The sequence below is a fragment of the Coregonus lavaretus genome (genome assembly GCF_964263955.1).
Source record: "Coregonus lavaretus genome assembly, contig: HAP1_SCAFFOLD_75, whole genome shotgun sequence".
Lineage (NCBI taxonomy): Eukaryota > Metazoa > Chordata > Actinopteri > Salmoniformes > Salmonidae > Coregonus > Coregonus lavaretus.
This window is the reverse complement of record NW_028165182.1, coordinates 81,476-103,548: the sequence shown is the minus strand read 5'-3', so window position 1 is coordinate 103,548 and position 22,073 is coordinate 81,476. Positions and strand designations below refer to the sequence as shown.

Below are 22,073 nucleotides of genomic sequence, written 5' to 3'. Positions count from 1 at the left end.
GCCAAGCTTTTAGCGTCATACCCAAGAAGACTCGAGGCTGTGATCGCTGCCAAACGTGCTTCAACAAAGTACTGAGTAAAGGGTCTGAATACTAATGTAAATGTGATTTTTCAGTTGTTGTTTTTTTATACATTTGCTAAAATTTATAAAAATCTGTTTTTGCTTTGTCATTATGGGGTATTGTGTGTAGATTGATGAGGAGGAAAAAACTATTTAATCAATTTTAGAATAAGGCTGTAACGTAACAAAATTTGGAAAAAGTCAAGGGGTCTGAATACTTTCCGAATGCACCATAGCTAGCTTTGTCTTCACAGATGGATGACTTTTTATTCTCAACCCATCAGATTGGAGATGGCGTTCGTCTCTCATCTATTTGGCTTCTCTCCAGTCCTATTATTTTGCTTAATTTAATAGGAATGGAGACAGTTTTAGCACTGAGGCTAGCAATTAGCATCCCAGGCAAACTGACAGCTTGGGATGGTGAGACGATAACAGCTCAGAATGGTGAGGGCCCCATATGACAGATCCCTGTTGTAAACAGCCAATGATAAAACCGTGTATTAAAGAGTAGATGACAGACTTGTAACAAGGAGCCGATCATAGATCAGAATAGTGATGTGTTAATGAAAGAATGATTGTGTAACACATCTAAGGTGGTCAGTGGCTCGTATGTGTGTGTGTGTGTGTGTGTGTGTGTGTGTGTGTGTGTGTGTGTGTGTGTGTGTGTGTGTGTGTGTACGTGTGTGTGTGTGTGTGTGTGTGTGTGTGTGTGTGTGTGTGTGTGTGTGTGTGTGTGTGTGTGTGTGTGTGTGTGTGTGTGTACGTGTGTGTACGTGTGTGTGGGTGCATGTGTACGTGTGTGTGCATGCGTGCGTTACAAGCAAGTCCACCCTCACAGTACAAACAAGTCCACAAGCCTGAGCAGGCAGATGGAATTTATGAAGCTATGTGTGCTTTTCTAAAACAAGACCAACTGACATGAAAATAACAACTGCAGTCAATTTTGGAAGTGCATTTTGGTACATTGGTTCTCTCTCTCTCTCTCTCTCTCTCTCTCTCATGTTCCTTCAGTCCCAGGAGGAAGGAGGCCAGTGTTGACATTGGGGATGGCGGTGGCGGGAGGCCGTGACAGCTAGGCTGCTAAGGTCACCTGTGTTTGATGTAGCTGTGGCATGTTATGCTAGGTGCACTAGGGATGGAATGTAAGATCACACTGAAGCTAGTATAATGAACACCAGACATGACTCAGCTTAGAATCATCATCAGCCAAAAAAGCATGACCAATTCAGCAGAGAATGTATGCAAAACTTGGAAAGGCAGATATTTATGTTGTTAAAAACTAAGTTGTTTGTTCTACTCAAATGGGTAATGGGTATCTCGGAAGTCTTACACACAACTGGGGATACCTGCAGGAGAATGCCGTTGACACTAAAAAATGTCTAGGCACTATCTAACCTACAACACCATAGTCTAGTCAGAACCTTTTGTTCATTTCCTATGCAGGTGCCCACAGTGGCAAAAACTGGATAAAGCTACAGGTGGCAGCGACATTTACATTTACATTTACATTACATTTTCGTCATTTAGCAGACGCTCTTATCCAGAACGACTTACAAATTGGTGCATTCACCTTATGATAGCCAGTGGGACAACCACTTTACAATATATTTAAAAAAACGTCCTTTTAGCCTTAACACTTCGTTAAGCTGTTGCTTAACCTACATCCATCCACCAACATTCTTGTACTTTTGTGATGGCTTTTGGGTGGGCTATGATCTATTCTGAATTAATAGAAAGGTTGTCATATATGGTTACTTTAATATTGAATAAACACACTTTATTGCATGTGGACTTTGAGTCAAGAAACTAAGTAATCAATTTAAGGTCTTCATCGTGGATGAATAAAATGGGTAGGCTATGCACTGGTCAATACATTTTAGAGCCTACAAGGCTATAAGCTTTGCATTCTTGGGGAATGGGGAGGGAGTGCAAATACAGAAATGTTTGAAAGGCTTATACTTGAATCTACTCAGTGCACAGTTATACAGGCCTTTTCACACTGCATTGTTCTTAGCCCCTGGCTTGCCTTAGCCCTAGGCTAAGACTGGCCCTGGGCTAGCTTAGCCTGTGTTCACACAAGCAGGGCTAACTGAAACCGACTGTCACATTTCTGGAGTATAATATTCAAATTAGGTGACTGTGATTGGCTAGCCCTGGGTTAAGGTTGGTCCTATCCTACATTAATATGTGCAACTGTAAGCAGTCGCTTAGCACTGGGCTAAAAGCTCTCTTAGTCCAGGGAATAAGTGCACAGTGAACGGTATTGACAATTGCATGACAACTGGAAAAAATTTGAAAAGTGAGAAGAAAAAAAACATTTACACTACTGGTCAAAGGTTTTAGAACACCTACTCATTCAAGGGTTTTTCTTTATTTTTTACTATTTTCTACATTGCAGAATAATAGTGAAGACATCAAAACTATAACACATATGGAATCATGTAGTAACCAAAATAGTGTTAAATAAATCAAAATATATTTTATATTTGAGATTCTTCAAATAGCCACTCTTTGCCTTGATGACAGCTTTGCACACTCTTGGCATTCTCTCAACCAGATTCACCTGGAATGCTTTTCCAACAGTCTTGAAGGAGTTCCCACATATGCTGAGCACTTGTTGGCTGCTTTTCCTTCACTCTGCCGTCCGAATCATCCCAAACCATCTCAATTTGGTTGAGACGGGGGATTGTGGAAGCCAGGTCATCTGATGCAGCACTCCATCACTCTCCTTCTTGGTAAAATAGCCCTTACACAGCCTGTAGGTGTGTTGGGTCATTGTCCTGTTGAAAAACAAATTATAGTCCCACTAAGCCCAAACCAAATGTGATGGCATATCGCTGCAGAATGCTGTGCTAGCCATGCTGGTTAAGTGTGCCTTAAATTCTAAATAAATCACAGACAGTGTCACCAGCAAAGCACCCCCACACAATAACACCTCCTCCTCCATGCTTTACAGTGGGAAATACACATGCGTAGATCATCCGTTCACTCACACCGCGTCTCACAAAGACACAGTGATTGGAACAAAAAATCTCCAATTTGGACTCCAGACCAAAGGACAAATTTCCACCGGTCTAATGTCCATTGCTCGTGTTTCTTGGCCCAAGCAAGTCTCTTCTTCTTATTGGTGTCCTTTAGTAGTTGTTTCTTTGCAGCAATTCGACCATGAATGGCCAGGTCGCAGTTGTAAATGAGAACTTGTTCTCAACTGGCTTACCTGGTTAAATAAAGGTGAAATAAAAATAAATAAAAATGAAGGCCTGATTCACATAGTCTCCTCTGAACAGTTGATGTTGAGATGTGTCTGTGACTTGAACTCTGTGAAGCATTTATTTGGGCTGCAATTTATGAGGCTGGTAACTCTAATGAACTTATCCTCTGCAGCAGAGGTAACTCTGGGTCTTCCATTCCTGTGGCGGTCCTCATGAGAGCCAGTTTCATCATAGCGCTTGATGGTTTTTGCGACTGCACTTGAATAAACTTTCAAAGTTCTTGAAATTTTCCGGACTGACTGACCTTCATGTCTTAAAGTAATGGTGGACTGTCATTTCTCTTTCCTTATTTGAGCTGTTCTTGCCATAATATGGACTTGGTCTTTTACCAAATAGGGCTATCTTCTGTATACCCCCCTACCTTGTCACAACACAACTGATTGGCTCAAACGCATTAAGAAGGAAAGAAATTCCACAAATTAACTTTTAAGAAGGCACACCTGTTAATTGAAATGCATTCCAGGTGACTATCTCATGAAGCTGGTTGAGAGAATGCCAAGAGTGTGCAAATCTGTCATCAAGGCAAGGGGGGGGGGGGGGGCTATTTGAACAACCTCAAATAGATTTTCATTTGTTTAACACTTTTTTGGTTACTATGTGATATTTACATTTTAGTCATTTAGCAGACGCTCTTATCCAGAGCGACTTACAGTTAGTGCATACATTTTTATTTTTTATACTGGAATCGAACCCACAACCCTGGCGTTGCAAACACCATGCTCTACCAACTGAGCTACATCCCTGCCGGCCATTCCCTCCCCTACCCTGGACAACGCTGGGCCAATTGTGCGCCGCCCCATGGGTCTCCCGGTCGCGGCCAGCTACGACAGAGCCTGGATTCGAACCAGGATCTCTAGTGGCACAGACCACTGCGCCACTCGGGAGGACATATTTCATAGTTTTGATTTCTTCACTATTATTCCACAATGTAGAAAATAGTAAAAATAAAGAATAAAGAAAAACAATTGAATGGGTAGGTGTTCTACTTAGTCTTGTATGTATTGGGGGTATTACTAGCTCTGTGTGTGTGTGTGTGTGTGTGTGTGTGTGTGTGTGTGGGTGGGTGCGGGTGCGGGTGTGGGTGTGCGTGCGTGTGTGTTTTAATGTCTACAATTAAAGTATCGGACTAGTTGTGCATTCACTTATGGTCCATCGAAGATCACCTGTGCTGTCTACTGCAGTAAGTTTGCAAGTCAACTATACTTCAACTGTGGTTATTTTGCAGTTAGACTGCAATTATACTGTAGTCATATTCTGTTACTGAAACTTAATAACTGCAAGATTTTTTCTTTGAGGGGAGAATTTAAAATGTCGTCTGCTGTGCACTGTCTTCGGGGATTTAGCAGGCAAAAGGACCCTCAACAAGACTCATTATTCCCTTTGTAACACATACCTATCCATTGAATGGCAACCTAATATCGCCTTGAATGGTTTCTAGCATTGGCGACTGTTCTTTGTGAACAGAGGTGTACGCGCTTCTAATGCCGTGTTCAAGTACTAGTCGGAACTAGGAAACTCAGACAAACCCCGACTTGCTCCGTGTTTGAACGCGGCGCGTGTATAACTACAACCGGTTAGCGAGTCGGACATTTATGTGTTTCCTAGTTCCGACTAGCATTTGAACGCGGCAAACGTATAGGCTACTCTTCGGAATTAGATTGGCTAAAATAACCGCGGTTGTTATACACGAAGGGAACACTTGGCGAAAGGGACTTCAAACCTGCCGTAATCGTTGTGCAATGCTAAATGTTGTGCACGAAAAACGCATTGTTTTTAAGCTATTTATTTGTGTGGTTTCATTTGCACCGTGCTCTTTTTAATGTTGTAGGAAAGTTTTCGCTTACCCTACCAAATTAAACCTGATTATTATAAATCTATTATAAACCTAATAATTCCAAAGTTAACCGTTTACATTCGTTCGCATATGCTCACATAATTATTTGTGTTGCCCATGAGGTGTGCTATGAAAGGCACAAGGAAGACATGTTACTCAATCTAGGCAGTGGAGATCCGTCATTGTAGGCTATCATACCAGGTATAGTAGGCAACGTTTTTTTCACTTACTACTTTTGCACTTGATAGGGAAGCTAAGCAAATGTCATCTTTGTGTATCGTTAACGGTAAAATGCGAACTGTTACAGATAATAGTGTAGCTACAGCGGCTACACTGTAGTCCAAAATAATTGCAAGCCAAACCTCTATAGCCTAGCTACAGCGGCTACACTGTAGTCCAAAATAATTGCAGGATACGCCTCTATAGCCCTCTGCGTCTGGGTTGTAAAAATGGGACCTTGTCTTCTGACTAGGCTACTGCATATCCATTGTAAAGGGTGAAAAGCCTCCTAAAGTTGAACATGTGTCTTTGCTCTCTCTGTCCCTCAGTCTATATGATTCCTGGAAAGGTTATATCAGAGACCGTAAAAAACAGGGTTATATACGTGAATTTGACTTACATCACTATCTCACGAGACACACGTAACAACCAAAGACTGTGGTAACAACATAGTAGTCACATGACAGTTGCAGTTTGAGTAACCCAGCTGACAATAGAAAGCAATAGTAATGGTGGCTTGTCTAGGCATTAAGTCTGCCATGGTTCGTTAAACAAAGCCTATTGGAAAATGAATGGAGTTTTTGTAGGGTTTTTGGATAAACGCTGAAAATAAGGTCTGTGGTAAACACAGGTTTAGGAGATCTTACGTTTTGTTCTATGAGATTACCTTCATCAGCTAACATAACTTTTTGTGAATTTTGAAGCATTTATTTAATACAAAAAACAACGCACATAAAGGCTTTATAATTATTTAAGATCATGCTCTGACTGATATTTTCTCACAGAACAAAACGTATAAGATCTCATATGCCTGTGTTAATATTATAACATTTCACATTTAGTGGACGCTTTTATCCAAAGCGACTTACATTCATGCGTGCATACATTTTAAGGATGGGTGGTCCCGGGAATCGAACCCACTACCCTAGCGTTACAAGCAGCATGCTCTCTCTACCAACTGAGCTACAAAGGACCTCAAACCGTGTTTTTGGCATTTATTCCAAAACCATTTTGTCAATAGGAATGGCTGATCGAACCAGAGGTAAATCATTTCCGGTTTTTTTGGGCTACAGTCCAAAGTGAGCTCTAAGGTGTCAGATGGGGTGGGATGGGATAGGGGGAGGGGGTTTAGGAATGGAGTTGCTCACGTTTACATACAAACAGACTGCAGAATTGATGTGTGGCACAGGAGCACCAGTCTACGACTTGTACAAGTATTTAAATGACGATTTACAGTCCCGCCCTTAGTTGTTGACACCCCCGAAACACCAAACACACATAGACACACACCTTCTAGACCTTGGGTGCGTCCCAAATGGTGCCTTATTTCCTACTTTTGAACAGAGCCCTATAAGGAATAGGGTGCCATTTGGAACGTAGGCCTTGCGTAGACCTTGCGTAGCCTGAGGAAGTCAGATAGCAGACACACACCCCACACAGGGCTGGCCCTGAGAAGGGCGGTACAGATAAGTTACGCAGGCAGGCCAACTGTCAGGGAAGCACCCTACTAAGGTAGTTGGTCACTCCATCGCAGGCTGCAGAGATGTAAGCACTCGTGTAAACCCTCTCTCTCGCACGCTCTCTCTTTCTCTCGCTCTCTCCCATTGTGTAGCCAAATTCATATTTTTCCTTTGTTTTTCCCCCTAATGGCTCCTCAATTGTCATTCATCTTCGCTGTTACAGAGATGCAAGCTCCCTGCCATCTCTCTCTCTCTCGCTCTCTCTCTCTCTCTATCTCTATCTCTATCACTATCTCACTCTCACTAACTCTAGCCTGATTCATATTTTTCCCTTATGACTGCCTTATTCTCATCCATCCCCTCTCTTTCTGTAGGGGTGTGTGTGTATCCTTACCAGATCCTGTCATGTCAGCCCAGCCTGCTCCGGAGCAGGGTGGTGTGTTGCTGAACGGTGGCCTGCACGTGAAGAGCAAGAAGGGGCTGGAGGCCGGGGAGGTGGAAGGCCTGCAGGCCCGGGGCCAGTGGGCCAGCAAGGCAGAGTTCCTGCTGGCTGTGGCAGGACAGATCATAGGCCTGGGCAACGTGTGGAGATTCCCCTACCTGTGCTACAAGAACGGAGGAGGTGAGAAACTAAATTTGAAGGAAAGACGCTACCACAGATGTCAGAGCTAACTGTACTATTTTAATCATAACATTCAACATTAAGTTGAATGCACCAATTTGTAAGTCGCTCTGGATAAATGATGTAAATGTAAATGTATAACGTCAATGGAACAATACAGAAAGTGGGCGCCATAAATTAACCCTAGGGTCAACCACTGTAACAATAACATCTTGCGTGACTGTCCTACTGTACAAGTATTGTTGCAAAAGTATTCACCTTCTGTTCTTTTGTTTAGGCAAGCCTAAATTAGTTCAGGAGTAAAATTTGGCTTAAGAATCACATAATAAGTTACATGGACTCACTCTGTGTGAAATAATAGGGGTTGACTTGATTTTTTATGACTACCCCTTCCTCTGTCCCCCATACATTCAACATATGTAAGGTCCCTCAGTCAAGTATTGAATTTCAAGCACAGATTCAACTACAGACCAGGGAGCTTTTCGAAAGCCGGCAAATGAATACGGCAAATGAATACACTTTTTGGCCTAAATGCAAAGCCTTATGTTCGGGGCAAATCCAACACAACACGTCACTGAGTAACTGCCTTCTTATTTCCAACCTCCCGAGTGGCGCAGTGGTCTAAGGCACTACATCCAGGCTCTGTCGTAGCCGGCCGCGACCGGGAGACCCATGGGGCGGCGCACAATTGGCCCAGCGTCGTCCAGGGTAGGGGAGGGAATGGCCGGAAGGGATGTTGCTCAGTTGGTAGAGCATGGCGTTTGCAACGCCAGGGTTGTGGGTTTGATTCCCATGGTGGGCCAGTATGAAAAATTAATGTATGCATTCACAAACTGTACGTCGCTCTGGATAAGAGCGTCTGCTAAATGACTAAAATGTAAAATGTGGTGGCTGCATCATGGTATGGCAGGTTTTCTGCATAGAAAAGTCTTGGGCGGGCCGCCTAAGTGTTTTTTTTGGGCCGCCTATGTCCAAACAGTAAAATCTAAAGAACATATTATTATTTTTGGAAATACTTTTCAGAATTGAAGAACGTTTTCAGTGTAAAGTTAAACGACTAAAACTAGACATCAAGTACGTAGAAAAGATAATGGACTTATATATATTTTTATATATTTGTTATATAATTTTAAGATCATCTAGCTAAAGGCTAGAGCTGCCGCTTTCAAGTTGCGGGATAGTAATCTGAACGCTTATAAGACGAACCATCAAACAGGCAAAGCGTCAATACAGGACTAAGACTGAATCCTACTACACCGGCTCTGATGCTCGTCGAATGTGGCAGGGTTTGCAAACTATTACGGACTACAAAGGGAAACCCAGCCGCGAGCTGCCCAGTGACACGAGCCTACCAGACGAGCTAAATGCCCTTTATGCTCGATTCAAGGCAAGCAACACTGAAGCATGCATGAGAGCATCAGCTGTTCCGGACTACTGTGTGATCACGCTCTTCGTAGTCGATGTGAGCAAGACCTTTAAACAGGTCAACATTCACAAGGCCGCAGGGCCAGACGGATTACCAGGGCGTATACTCAGAGCATGCGCGGACCAACTGGCAAGTGTCTTCACTGATATTTTCAACCTCTCCCTGACTGAGTCTGTAATACCTACATGTTTCAAGCAGACCACCATAGTCCCTGTGCCCAAGAATGCGATGATAACCTGCCTAAATGATTACCGCCCCGTAGCACTCACGTCGGTAGCCATGAAGTGCATTAAAAGGCTGGTCATGGCTCACATCAACGCCATCATCCTGGAAACCCTACACCCACTCCATTTCGCATACCGCCCCAACAGATCCACATATGATGCAATCTCAATCGCACTCCACACTGCCCTTTCCCACCTGGACAAAAGGAACACCTATGTGATAATGCTGTTCATTGACTCAGCGTTCAACACCGTAGTGCCCACAAAGCTCATCACTAAGCTAAGGACCCTGGGACTAAACACCTCTCTCTGCAACTGGATCCTGGACTTCCTGACAGGCCGCCCCCCAGGTGGTAAGGGTAGGCAACAACACATCTGCCACGCTGATCCTCAACACCGGGGCCCCTCAGGGGTGCAACCTCTGAGGGGTTGCACCCCTCAGACCTCAACCTCTCCCTCAATGTGAGCAAGACAAAGGAGATGATCGTGGACTACAGGAAAAGGAGGGCTGAACAGGCCCCCATTAACATCGACGGGGCTGTAGTGGAGCGGGTCGAGAGTTTCAAGTTCCTTGGTGTCCACATCACCAACGAACTATCATGGTCCAAACACACCAAGACAGTCGTGAAGAGGGCACGACAACACCTTTTCCCCCTCAGGAGACTGAAAATATTTAGCATGGGTCCCCAGATCCTCAATAAATTCTACAGCTGCACCATCAAGAGCATCCTGACCGGCTGCATCACCGCCTGGTATGGCAACTGCTCGGAATCCGATCGTAAGGCGCTACAGAGGGTAGTGCGTACGGCCCAATACATCACTGGGGCCCAGCTTCCTAACATCCATGACCTATATACTTGGCGGTGTTAGAGGAAGGCCCAATAAATTGTCAAAGACTCCAGTCACCCAAGTCATAGACTGTTCTCTGCTACTGCACGGCAAGCGGTACCGGAGCGCCAAGTCTAGGTCCAAAAGGCTCCTTAATAGCTTCTACCCCCAAACTATAAGACTGCTGAACAATTAATGAAATGGCCACCCAGACTATTTACATTGCCTACAAACCCGCACACTAACGACAACCAAAACATGAACAAACACACAACACACAGTGTGAGACAGAGGGTTAAATAGGAAAGACATAACTACATGATGGGAAACAGGTGTGACCAATTAAGACAAAACAAGTCGAACATAGATCGGTAGCAGCTAGTACTCCGGTGACGACGAACGCCGAAGCCTGCCCGAGCAAGGAGGAGGGGCAGCCTCGGCTGAATCCGTGACAGTACCCCCCCCCTTGACGCGCGGCTCCAGCCATGCGCCGACCCCGGCCTCGGGGACGGCCAGGAGGACGCGGAGCAGGGCGGGCGGATGACTCTGGTGGAAATCCCTCAACATGGAGGGATCGAGGATGTCCCTCCTAGGGACCCAGCACCGTTCCTCCGGACCGTACCCCTCCCACTCCACGAGATACTGCAGGCCCCCCACCCGACGCCTCGAATCCAAGATGGATCGGACCGAGTACGCCGGAGCCCCCTCAATGTCCAGTGGGGGCGGAGGAACCTCCCGTACCTCAGACTCCTGGAGTGGACCAGCTACTACCGGCCTGAGGGGTTAATACGGTAATTAATAGGAAGCTGTAACCTATAACAAACCTCGTTCAATCTCCTCAGGACTTTAAATGGCCCCACAAACCGCCGACCCAGCTTCCGGCAGGGCAGGCGAAGGGGCAGGTTTCGGGTCGAGAGCCAGACCCGGTCCACCGGTGCATACACCGGGGCCTCACTGCGGTGGCGATCGGCGCTCGCCTTTTGTCGCCTGATTGCCCGCTGCAGGTGTACATGAGCAGCGTTCCAGGTCTCTTCCGAGCGCCGAAACCACTCATCCACCGCAGGAGCCTCGATCTGGCTCTGATGCCAAGGTGCCAGGACCAGCTGATAACCTAACACACACTGAAAAGGCGTAAGGTTAGTAGATGAGTGGCGGAGTGAGTTTTGGACCATCTCTGCCCAGGGGATATAACCTGACCACTCCCCCTGCTGGTCCTGGCAATAGGACCTCAGAAACCTACCCACATCCTGGTTAACGCTCTCCACCTGCCCATTACTCTCAGGGTGAAAACCTTATTTTTACAGAAGGCGAGAGCCAAATCGGCATATTCAGGCGCAATGTGCATGGTGGGAACCTGGTTTGGACTTTCCACCGTAGTTGCCCCTACGGAAACACCTACACACCTCCCCAAGCACTGACTTGACCATTCCTTGAGAGCCCTCTGTTGCCATGAAATAGTGGGGTCATGAGAAGTTACCAGGGAAGCCCCAACACAACTGGAAACGCAGGAGAATCAATCAGATATACACTAATTATTTCCTCATGCTCCTCCTGTGTCTTCATCCAGAGTGGCGCTGTGACCTCCCTAATCAGACCTGACCCTAAAGGGCGACTATCTAGGGCATGTATAGGGAAGGGCACATCAACTGGCACAATAGGAATCCCTAACCTACGGGTAAACTGATGATCAATAAAGTTCCCATCTGCGCCTGAATCTACTAGCGCCTTATGCTAGGAATGAGAAGAAAACTCTGGAAATACAACATTTATACACATATGCGCAACAGGGAGCTCTGGGTGAGTTGGGTACCTACTCACCTGAAACGGTTCACCAGTGCGCTGCCTACTGCCTCGACTCCTAGAAGGCCCTCCCCAGCACCGACCAGCAGTGTGTCCTCTGCGGCCACAGTTGGTGCAGGGGACGGCCCCTCTACCGGTCTCCCTCATAGCAGCACCTCCGAGCGCCATAGGGGTAGGGTCGGAGGTGCTGGGGGATGGAATGGACGGCCCCTGATCCGGACGTCCGCGGGTGGCCAACAGGTTATCCAGTCGGATTAACATATCCACCAGTTGGTCCAGGTTTAGGTTGGTGTCCCTGCAGGCCAATTCCCGACGAACGTCCTCCCTTAAGCTGCAACGGTAGTGGTCGATGAGGGCCCTCTCATTCCATCCTGCGCTGGCAGCCAGAGTCCGAAAGTCCAGTGCAAATTCCTGCACGCTCCTCTTCCCCTGTCTGAGGTGGAATAGACGCTCACCCGGGAGGGAACAAACCCGCACACTAATGACAACCAAAACATGAACAAACACGCACAACACACAGTGTGAGACAGAGGGTTAAATAGGGAAGACATAACTACATGATGGGAAACAGGTGTGACCAATTAACACAAAACAAGTCGAACATAGATACATGGATCGGTAGCAGCTAGTACTCCGGTGACGACGAACGCCGAAGCCTGCCCGAGCAAGGAGGAGGGGCAGCCTCGGCTGAATCCGTGACAATAGGGGGTTGTAGATATTCAAATTAAATCTCTCTGTGTGTGTCTCTCTTTCTCTGTCTGTCAGTATGTCTACTTGTCTGTCTCTCTCTTTTTCTCTCTATCCCTTTTTTTTCTTTCTTTCTTTCTTTCTCTTTCTTTCTTTCTTTCTTTCTTTCTTTCTTTCTTTCTTTCTTTCTTTCTTTCTTTCTTTCTTTCTTTCTTTCTTTCTTTCTTTCTTTCTTTCTTTCTCTCTCTCTCTCTCTCTCTCTCTCTCTCTCTCTCTCTCTCTCTCTCTCTCTCTCTCTCTCTCTCTCTCTCTCTCTCTCTCTCTCTCTGTCTCTCTCTCTCTCTCTGTGTCTCTCTCTCTCTCTCTCTCTCTCTCTCTCTCTCTCTCTCTCTCTCTCTCTCTCTCTCTCTCTCTCTCTCTCTCTCTCTCTCTCTCTCTCTCTATCTCTCTGTCCACCCACTCTCTAAGCTCTAACACACCTGATTGTGGACAGCAGATTCCTATAGCTTAAAGACGACTATAGTAGTATTATACCCAAGGGGAAAAACAGTACATACATGCATAGTTTCTGGGCTATAAATAGGAGACCGAGTCAAAGTGCTATTGTGTACTTATGTCTCTTTCTCTCTATATCTGTGTTCATCCCTCTCGCACTCTCCCAGGTGTGTTCTTTGTGCCCTACCTGTTGTTTCTGGTGCTGTGTGGTGTTCCTCTCTTCCTGATGGAGACATCTCTGGGTCAGTATACCAGCCTGGGAGGGGTCAGCGCCTGGAGGAGCATCTGCCCACTGTTCGGAGGTACACACTCACACACACACGCACACTCCTCAAGGTATACACCCATGCACAAATAGGGCTGTTACGGTGACCTTATTACCGGCACACCGGCGGTCACGAGTCATGATGGCAGTCAAATTCCACGTGACCGTTTAGTCACGGTAATTAGGCTTCCCAAGCTCTGATGCTGCTGATGGTCATTAGTAGCCTACCAAACTTGCTATCTGCCTGGTACTCAGCACTCTATTGTCCCTCTAATCACTCTGACATCAATACAAATTTAATCGAAAATCGAATCAAACACTTCATGAGCGCCCATGGGCTCATGTTGAGCAACATTTCTATAGGCTATGCAATTGCGTGAATGATGGCCTCTATTAAAAAGAATAGGATCCCATCAGCTTTCTAATGGCTAGGCCTACTATATTTATTTCTCAACTTTCCTAATATTAAGCACATTGCTTCTCTTTACAACAGGAGGATAGCCTACCTGGCTGGCATGAAAATAAACCATGGGAAAAGCATCCTCCATTCGCTATTTAAGTGCATAGATGACATGTATTTTTTCCCCCTGTTTCAAGACAGGTGCATGATAATGGCCCATTCTAAATCAGAGCAAATTTCACACTTATATTATTTAGTATATGTAAAGACAAGATTAAATCAGGAATAGTCTGATTGGTACAATATTATCCTATCACTTGTGAATTATATACTGTATTATCACTTGTGAATGATGCCCAGCTTGTGTGCAGTAAGGCAAGAAACAGTGCATGCATTTTTTGTGTGACTTTTTCAAATCATAGTCGCACACCTTATGTAGCCTAGCCCATAGACCTATATGTTTTGATAAGGTTTGTATCACAATTAAAGGGGCCAAATAACTTCTTAAAATTAAGCACATTAATCCGCTTTACAACGGGTGTAGAGCCTACCTGGCATACATACGCAGCGCGTGAGTTTCAAGTTTGAGGAAGATAATTTTCACCATAAAAATGCAACTTTATAATAAAAGTATTACATGCATAATCGCATTTGCGGTCACTTTTGATAATGGTGTTTTCCAGCTAATTGATTGCATTTTGGAACATTTGCACTTCTATCCTTCTGCTGTGTGCGCATTGCTGCACTTATAATGTGAAGAAATAGACTAGTAGTTTATCAACATTTTAAGCTAAACGTTCTGATCTGTTGCGTCAGCCTCATTGCTTACTAAATGTTTTTTGATGCTAATGGTTGTATTAATTTGGGCTCTATCTCATCCCACAACTGTCCCAGACTATGTCTGGAATATTTATTTCTGGCACAGAATAGAATAGGTCAACTTTTCTACTATGGGGGTTGGTGCTTTTGCTGTTCGTTAGGCCTACTCATCTTGTTGGCTGACGAAAAGTACATGTGGACAGTTCTTCCAACATCTTCAATATGCACCTCAGAATTGGATAAGGATGCACGCAGTTGCGTCACCAATGTGTCTGTCTTCACTTGTAGCCTGTGAGAAAGACCTGATCATTGGCTAATCGTAGTCACCTTTCAGTGGCAATCACAGGTGGCCGGTGGCACCGTAATTGGGGAGGACTGGCTCATGGTAATGGCTGGAACAGTGTAAATGGAATGGTATCGAATACATCAAACACATGGTTTCCATTGGTTTGATACCATTCCATTGACTCCATTTCAGTCATTGGAAGGTTTGCTCTTCTGTTCTAATCTATGTGGAATATTTTTTTTGCTTGTTAACTTTGCTCTCCTTGGTGGCTTTCTACAGAAACCTTTTTAACCAAAAAACTGAAGTCAGACCCCTACTTAATGAGAACTGAATCATCCCAAATTTCATCAGGATCTTTGTGTCAAAATACATTTTTTGATTTGTCAACACAGCTCCTTCCTGTTCACTTCCTAAGTACTGGGATGACACACATGACAAGTCATCAGTTTACTCAGCTAAGTCTCTAGTTTCAGTGGGGAAAAGTACACTAAAATCTTTGCAGAAATATCTATGTGTTTTTGCAAACTTTGAATAGTCTACATCTGGCTAACCAATGAAGTAATCCAAAAGTAATCAGATATCATTACTCATTTTGAAAATCCAATGGATTATGTTATTCGCACGTACACACACATATACACACACGCACCTTTTATACATGCCGTACTTGACGAATACAATTTGAATTGATTTTAATACATTGTCATGCTGACAATCTGTTATGCTGACACATGCCCTGATTAGATCGATGTGTGACCATTCCCTGGAGTGGACACTTAACTCTTATATTTCCCTTAATGACTTACACACACACACATGTTCAAAGTCACACACACTCTCACTCATCTGTGGTGCCATGTGTTATTGTTTGTTTTGACAAAACAGTGAGAGGGTTTAGGTTTTTGTTTAGTTGGATTGGATTGGACAGTTTGAAATTAATGAGTTAAAACCAAATTCTTGATGATGATATCTACATCTCTAGATTGAACCATAAACTGTTCAGGTGTTGTCACGACTTCCGCCGAGGCTGCCCCCCACTCCTGGTTCGGGCAGGCTTCGGCGTTTGTCGTCACCGGAGTGCTAGCTACTGCTGATCCCATTCTCATCACTCCACTGGTCATGTCTTGTCAATCACACACACCTGGTGCTCATTCCCCTAATTAGTATGTGTATAAGTGTTCCCTCTGTTCCCCTTGTCTTTGTGAGTGATTGTTTTGTTGTGAGAGCGTGTAGCTCGGTTGAGCTACATTTCATTGTGTTTATGCCAAGGTGGATGTTTTCCCTTCTAATAGTTTTGTTTGACGCTTGGGGCATTTGATTTACGCAAACGGATTAAACTCTGGACTTCGGTATTTTACCTCCTGCACCTGACTCCTTCTTTCACACCTCGTTACAGGTGTAGCAGAGTTAGCTTGGTGTAACATAGGTACAGTAGCTTGGTGGAGCAGAGGTATAGGTAAGCTAAGCTACACCCAACCCTCTCGTTGGATCTTATTCTCCAATAGTCTCCTCGTCTCCCTCAGACATTTTTAGAAGGAGATGAGTCTAGGAAATACTTTTCAGTCTCACCCACTGTATCCTACTACTCCAACTGCATTGTCTCAACCAGGCATAGTCATTGCGCGTCTCACGAGACACATGCATCTCTCAGTGACTTAATTGGTGGCTCGCGGCAATAATCTGAAAGAATGTGTTTTCCTCAGTCAGCTGAATACGCCGCTTAGTTCAAAGAACCGTGGTATTAGTGGCGGTTTCTAGGAATACATTTTGGCTCTAGATTTTCAACATTTTGAGCTATTACCATCCCTGAAAGCTAAGACTTTCAGGAACAAGTATGTCTTCTGTTTCCATCTAAGACACAAGCTGTGCAGGATTTTTTAGAAGGGAGAGTGTTGAATCTGCACAGGATAACTGAGGGAAATGAATTGATTCTCCATAAACGATCATACATAAGATTGTTTGATGATCATCCCTGATGTTTTCCTGAACATTACAATACCTTTCTGATGCATTTCAATCATTCCAAAGACTGCTTCCTTCAGACTGAAATTTGCCATTACCTGATTTGACATAGCTTCTGCTAGATAACTTTTATTGAGATAATGGCAATAAGGTCAAATTCTAACGATTCATCACATTTGTTTCTGATACCCCCAAGTGTCCTAAAGTAGAGAATCAGGTAATCAAATAGCTTGATGGTCCATGTTAATAAATAGGAATATAATGTATAAATCCATTTAATATCATGAATTAATCAATTTGACTTTGTGACCCCCTCCAACCCCCGTTCTCCAAACGCAGAGTGATTTTGTTTTACAAAAGTGGTTCCCTCTGAAATATTAGTGACTAGCACTGGTCTAAACTGTTCAACCTGGGACATGTTCATAAGGGAACACCGTAGCAAAACATTTTACAACTGAAAACAAAAACATCTCTTATTAAGTTCAGATATTGCCTACCCGTTTTCTCTGTTTTGTGCTGTTCTGTCCCGTTTCGTAACCTGGGTACCAGTCTGTTTGTGCCATCATGCCACGCCTTGCCACTCCTTGTCATGCAAAACATGTTTGGCATGACAAGGAGTGGCATGGTGGCTCAAATAGACTGGTACCCCGGCTCTCTGCTTGGTGCCTGCTGAACACAACCCGGGTTTGGTACACCTACAGGTGGAGCCAGTCAGATGACTGTAGCTTCTTAGCGAAGCCACCTGGTCGACACACTGTAAATGTTGTCTATCTTGTAAACAAGCTGGTGTTAGAACTATCTGCCTCTGGATAGCTTTCCGTTTCACGTAAACTTGCCTCTTCCTCCTCCTCCTCCTCTCCCCCTCCTCCAGACAGCTGCTGTTCTCTGTCCATATGGCCCACAGCTGCACAGACGCACTCACATGCTCGTACACATACACACACACACATACAATGCATTCAGAAAGTATTCAGACCCCTTCCCTTTTTCCACATTTTGTTACGTTACAGCCTTATTCTAAAATGGATTAAATACATTATTTTCCTCATCAATCTGCACACAATACCCCATAATGACAAAGTGAAAACAGGTTTGTAGAAATTTTTACAAATGTATAATAAAAATAAAAATAAAAAAATATATATATATACTTTATTTACATAAGTATTCAGACCCTTTGCTATGAGACTCGAAATTGAGCTCAGGTGCATCCTGTTTCCATTGATCATCCTTGAGATCTTTCTACATATTGAATGGACATGATTTGGAAAGGCACACACCTGTCTATATAAGATCCCACAGTTGACAGTGCATGGCATAGCAAAAACCAAGCCATGAGGTCGAAGGAATTGGCCGTAGAGCTCCGAGAGAGGATTTTGTCGAAGCACAGATCTGGGGAAGGGTACCAAAAAATGTCTGCAGCATTGAAGGTCCCCAAGAACACAGTGGCCTCCATCTGCAGGGACTGGGAGACTAGTCAGGATCGAGGGAATGATAAACAGAGCAAAGTACAGAGAGATCCTTGATGAAAACCTGCTCCAGAGCGCTCAGGACCTCAGACTGGGGGTGAAGGTTCACCTACCAACAGGACAACAACCATAAGCACACAGCCAAGACAATGTAGTAGTGCCTTCTGGACAAGTCTCTGAATGTCCTTGAGTGGCCCAGCCAGAGCACGGAATTGAACCCGATCGAACATCTCTGGAGAGACCTGAAAATAGCTGTGCAGCGACGCTCTCCATCCAACCTGACAGAGCTTGAGAGGATCAGCAGAGAAGAATGGGAGAAACTCCCCAAATACAGGTATGCCAAGCTTGTAGCGTCATACCCAAGAAGACTCTAATCGCTTCAACAAAGTACTGAGGAAAGGGTCTAAATACATTTACATTTTAGCGGACACTCTTATCCAGAGCAACTTACAGTTAGTGAGTGCATACATTATTTTTTCATACTGGCCCCCCGTGGGAATCAAACCCACATCCCTGGCATTGCAAACGCCATGCTCTACCAACTTAGCTACATCCCTGCCAGCCATTCCCTCCTCTACCCTGGGCCAATTGTGCACCACCCCATGGGTCTCCCGGTCGCGTCCGGCTACAACGGATCCTGGATTCAAACCAGGATCTCTAGTGGCACAGCTAGCACTGCGATGCAGTGCCTTAGACCACTGCCCCACTCGGGAGACACCCGTAAATGTGATATTTCCGTTTTTTATTTTTAATACATTTGCAAAACTTTCCAAAAACCTGTTTTTGCTTTGTCGTTCACACAACTCGCTGTAAACACACCTGAGCCCAGATCAGTCAGCAAGTGTGTTTACAGCGAGTTGTGTGAAGGCCAACAGACTCATGTGTTAGCAGATGGACAAGCAGATGGACAAACAGATGGGCTCCCGAGTGGCGCAGTGGTCTAAGGCGCTGCATCTCAGTGCTAGAGGCGTCACTACAGACCCTGGTTCGATTCCAGGCTGTATCACAATCCGGCCGTGATTGGGAGTCCCATAGGGCAGCGCGCAATTGGCCCAACGTTGTCTGGGTTTGGCTGTCATTGTAAATAAGAATTTGTTCTTAACTGACTTGCCTAGTTAAACAAAACAAACACATCTGTGTTTTGGTACATGTAGTACTAGCTACTAGTAGATTTGTAGATGTGTGTGTGTGTGTTCGTGTGTGTCATTCGTGTTTGTGTGTCTGTCTGTGCATGTGTGTGTGCTCTTTAGTGTGTCCTAAGTTTTAAGGGTGAAATCCTATCTTGAAAGCTATGCATGCATGTAACTCAAATGTATGTCCACATTTACTGTACCCTTGTTAATCTATGATTTAGTAACGACCACTCAATGTGATTGGTTAAATTCACGAAATAGCACAGCAAATGCACACTAACTGTTCTATTTGAATTAAAACTGTGTATCCATGAGAATGTATGTCTTTTTTCCTGTGCCTGCGTGTGTGTTGTCTGTGTGCCTCTGCCTGTGTTTGAGTGTGTGGGTGTGTAACTGCCGTTATTAATGCAATAAAGGTCTGACAAAGTTTTAGACACTTTTGGTACTTTTGTATCCATGAGTGTCCATGTGACTTTTGAAATGTTTGAATCCTTCTTGAATGTATTGTTATATTCATGTATTTAACCTTTATTTAACCAGGTTAGTTTCAAGAGAGACCTGGACCTGGAATGTGATTTTTAGATTTAAATAAAGTATTTGAAATGTGTTTCCACAGGTCTGGGCTTTGCCAGTCAGGTGATGATCCTCCATGGGTGTGTGTACTACATTGTGGTCCTGGCATGGGCTCTCTTCTACCTGGGCCACAGCTTCCAGTCAGAGCTGCCCTGGGCCCACTGCAACAACACCTGAAACACAGGTACACCATGCACTGATACCCTTTTCACACTACTGAGTCAAGCTGAGCCAAGCTGTACTTGGCTGGCCTGGTTACGCATCCAAAATAGTTGCTGGAACCTTACTGGAAGTTGGGGATGATGATGGGTTATCTTATTTTCAAAGAGGTCATGTCAAATAGGCCTACATATGTCAACTACTGTCAAATATTTGAAAGCATTGGAGGTGTACTTGATTAGGTTGGAGTTTGCATTTTTGGGACTATTCCAATGGTTCCATTGTACTGGAAAAATTAAATCAAGTGCAGCTCAATTAGCTGGTCCAAGTATTTGAAAGTATTTGACCTACAGGAGCCTATGTACCTATTTGACCCAGGTTTTTTTTGGCAGTTGCTATTAAACCACTTTTTTTTCCTTTGGAAGAGAAAGAGGTATGTGATGTTATGGATTATGAGTTGAGTTGAGCTAAATTTAGTTGAGTTAAGGTGATCATGTGTTGAAGTTCTGTCTATGTCTTGTAGATGCCTGTGTGTTGTTTGACTGTCAGAACCTAACCTCTGGGACCAGCCTACCAGAGAATGCTACCTCACCTGTCATCGAGTTCTGGGAGTGAGTCTCAGCCACATTCCTTACAACACTACTGCATTTTGTTTTCTTAAAAATTAAGGTAAAGGGGCTTTATATGCAGCTGTGGGCTGGCATTTTTAAATGTGAGGTATTAACAATGGTGTGTTCGTGAATAGCCAAAGTACATATTAGGGGATATAGAGAAGACTGGAGAGGAGAAGGACATTGCAGACGAGGTAGGGTCCCATTTCCAACAGGGGTTTGGTTTTAGGGGTTCAGCTTTACCAAGAGTAGAGTGATCATAATCTACCTGTGGCATTACAGTGGCTCTAATCAGGCTCATGCTTAGTCTTGTATGTATTGGGGTTATTATTAGCTGTGTGTGTGTGTGTGTGTGTGTGTTTGTGTCCAGGCGGGAGGTCTTGCAGTTGTCCAGTGGACCAGATGTGCTGGGGCCAGTCAGCTGGAGGCTGGCTCTGTGTCTGCTGCTAGTCTGGGTCGTCTGCTACTTCTGTGTGTGGAAGGGGGTCAAATCCACTGGCAAGGTGAGCACAAATACACATACGTACAGTGGGGTCTGAAATTATTGACACCCTTGACAGAGATTAGCAAAAAATACTGTATAAAATAAATAATTCAAATACTGACCTATATTGTATGACATTTTTACTTAGAGAAAGATATTTTGTTATATTTGGTCCTCAAAAAGGTAGGGTTCAAAATGATTGACACCCCTGTTTTCAATACCTTTCAATACCTCACCTTGTTTTTTGAGATTGGAGGACACATTGGGAGTAATCTTAGACCATTCCTCCATATGGAATCTTTCCAGATCCTTGATATCCTTCGTCTGCGCTTATGGACTGCCGTCTTCCATTCAAACCACAGGTTTTCAATGGTGTTCAAGTCTGGAAACTGAGATGGCCATTGCAAAATGTTAATTTTGTGGTCAATTAACCATTTCTTTGTGGATTTTGATGTGTGCTTGAGGTTATTGTCTTGCTGGAAGATCCACTTGTGGCCAAGTTTCATCCTCCTGGAAAGATTCTGTATGGAGGAATGGTCTAAGATCACTCTCAATGTGTTCTCCAATCTTACTAATATAAAATATTAGTTGTTAAAAAATATATATTTCTCTGAGCAATTGTATTAGTATAGAATAATATCATTTTCCAATTTATTGAACATACAATATAGCTCAGTGTTTGAATTATTTATTTTATACAGTCATTTTTGCTCATCTTCATCAAGGGTGTCAATAATTTCACTGTACATACATGCATACATACACACACATACAGCACCAGTCAAAAGTTTGGACACACGTACTCATTCAAGGGTTTTTCTTAATTTTTTTACTATTTTCTACATTGTAGAATAATAGTGAAGACATCAAAACTATGAAATAACACATATGGAATCATGTAGTAACCAAATAAGTGTTAAACAAATCAAAATATATTTTATATTTGAGATTCTTCAAATAGCCACCCTTTGCCTTGATGACAGCT

The 22,073-nt window shown here is 44.0% G+C and overlaps 1 pseudogene across 1 annotated transcript in view; it reads left to right on the top strand.

Annotated features, from left to right (window-relative positions):
* Window positions 1-5,915: 5,915 nt before the first annotated feature.
* Window positions 5,916-22,073, top strand: part of LOC311116186 (sodium- and chloride-dependent GABA transporter 2-like) — a 36,091-nt pseudogene continuing 19,933 nt past the window's right edge. Inside the window, exons 1-6 of the transcript in view lie at window positions 5,916-5,999; window positions 7,220-7,467; window positions 13,095-13,229; window positions 19,878-20,018; window positions 20,517-20,604; window positions 20,975-21,107. The product of the transcript in view is annotated as a sodium- and chloride-dependent GABA transporter 2-like (transcript). The remainder of the gene's footprint in view (window positions 6,000-7,219; window positions 7,468-13,094; window positions 13,230-19,877; window positions 20,019-20,516; window positions 20,605-20,974; window positions 21,108-22,073) is intronic.